The 2,324-nt window shown below is 45.3% G+C and overlaps 1 long non-coding RNA gene across 1 annotated transcript in view; it reads left to right on the forward strand.

Annotated features, from left to right (window-relative positions):
• LOC119399309 (uncharacterized) overlaps positions 1-880 on the forward strand; it is a 31,889-nt gene extending 31,009 nt beyond the window's left edge. Inside the window, exon 4 of the long non-coding RNA XR_007416712.1 lies at positions 824-880. This is a non-coding gene — a long non-coding RNA (uncharacterized LOC119399309). The remainder of the gene's footprint in view (positions 1-823) is intronic.
• Positions 881-2,324: the final 1,444 nt, after the last annotated feature.

A 2,324-nucleotide genomic window follows, 5' to 3' on the forward strand; every position in this document is an offset into this window, starting at 1 on the left:
GTTTCCTTCGCTGCTTCGGCCCGGCCTTTGCAACAGAAGCGCTGTTCAAATTGAGAGTATCCATGGCGAGCCTCACTTCGTATATGCATTAGTTCCTTGCTATCGCATTCATTGCTTCGCCCTTGCGGCGAAACTGTGACTTTTTTTTCTGAATCCTCAGATTCGGATGACCACCCGAATTTCAACGTCATCGACAGTGCACGGCAATAGTTGTAGTAAAGAAACCCCCAACGTCATGACGCGTACACGGCTTTTTTTACGGGCTCCTCGTCCCCGCACATTATTATTTTTTTCATTCCAGACATTTTCTGCACCAAAGACTGAATAAAAATTAGGGCACCTTCTGTGTTGCAGGGCAGTGAAGCCAATCTTCCGCATACTTTCAAAAAAAAATTTTTTATCTTGCGAATAAAGTGCCTTTAAATAGTTTTTAGTTGTTTCGGGATACGTGAAATCAAATGGGCAAATAACAAATATTGTATTTTTATAGTTTTTTTAACAAAAAAACTCGGTAGGGAAAGAGTTGAAGTTGTGCTTGCATATTTTTGTCAAAGATGGCTGGCATAAGAAATAGCAATATGGAGTCTCAAGTGCACAGCAAGGACATCCGTTGACGTACTTTGTAGCTAATGGGGTTTGCACACCAGCCTTGCAAGATCTACGTACTAGAACGGTACGGACATGTGGACTGATTATGTGCTGCCTTTTATTTGACTTGATACGGTTTAAGCTTTGGTCAAAGCGATTGCAACTGGCTTCATTGATGTTATTGCTCCAAATTTAGCGAAAGCAGTTTGTTTGTTTTTATTCAATTCTGTTGTAGCATGCCTGGAAAAGTACATCAAAGCACACCCCATCTGGCTGACTGCACTACCTCAAGAAACTGCCTTTCTCCAATCTGCAAGTTCCTAAGAAGTTACTTTATGAAGCAAGCCAGCAGGGCGTACGTGTTAGGCATGTCACCATGGAGAAACAAATAAACCTGAGTATTTGGTGCAAGATGCATCATTGATTCCGTGCTGCATCAACATGGGCTGCATGCTTGGCCACGTGTAGACACAGCAAGTAATTCGTTAACCTCAGTGGTAAAAGGTTGTCTATAATCACGTTAATAAGCACGATGTCTTATTTTTGTAAATAATTGCATAGCTTGACTTGACTCAGGCGTCCAACACCCATCGTTATCTACCCATTATCTGCCCATCACCCACCGTCCACCCATCATCTGTCCATCACCCAGTATCCACCCACCATCCGTCCACCATCTGTCCATCACCCAGTATCCACCCACCATCCGTCCATCATCCACCATCTGTCCACCATCCGTCCATCACCCACCATCTATCCACCCAGTACCATAATCCACCAAGATGATGGGTAGTGGGTCCCATCATGCCCACCATTGGGCAAATTTTCAATAGGGATATGCAATATATCGTCGTGAAATAGTAAAATAACAACCAGGAGTCACACGATGCGAATTGTGCAACAAGTGGGTCGTTGAATTATTCCCACCAATTACAAAGGGCTCAGTTATAATTCTTAATATAGTTATAATTCTGCCACAGCACAAAATCCACATAATTCCTTACATATGTGTAATACGCTTCTGCGCAGAATAACGAGTAATGGCATAGTGGGTGCTCACCTTCTCTCACAAAAATTAGTTATTGCGTTGGGGGTCCCTTCCAAGTGTACTGGTGTTAAGGCAAAAGCCTTTAATGTCTCACACTCGCGGCATCCGACCATCCGTCATCCGTCCGCGCCCTGGCGCGGCGCCAGCTGTGGCCTCTCCCCCTCGCACTCTCTCAGCAATTACGTAATGGCACAGCGGCGCATAGCAACAGTTGCGCGTTGCGCAACTGTTGCACAACGCGGCGGTTGCGTCCAGCGGCGGCGTCCGTCCGTCAACGCGCGCTGGGGGTTGTGTTGGGGGTTCGCTGTGACTATGCTGCGCGCAGGCATGGCGATATTTTTCTTCCTTCCTTTCTCGTACCTAACCATCAGAGAACCGTAAAGTGCTGCTAAGAAAACTAAGCTCTTTATTCTGAAGAGATAACATCTGCACAATTGGTCCCATATGCTCACTGATAGCCTTCCTTCATGGTGTCAGGGTTGCTATGTCAGCACCGTGTAAGATATCTCGTTTGTGCGCCATGGTGAGCAGAAAGAAGAGTATACATTCACAAAGCATCCAATAATGTTTACTGAGCGCGCGTTGGGGGTTGTGTATCTTATCCCATTGAGCTGCGGAAAAGAACATATAGCACAAACCGGCCAGTGCTATAACAATAAGGCCAGACAACATAGTCTCAATGTTAAAA

This window comes from Rhipicephalus sanguineus, chromosome 7 (assembly GCF_013339695.2).
Source record: "Rhipicephalus sanguineus isolate Rsan-2018 chromosome 7, BIME_Rsan_1.4, whole genome shotgun sequence".
In the NCBI taxonomy this organism is placed as follows: domain Eukaryota; kingdom Metazoa; phylum Arthropoda; class Arachnida; order Ixodida; family Ixodidae; genus Rhipicephalus; species Rhipicephalus sanguineus.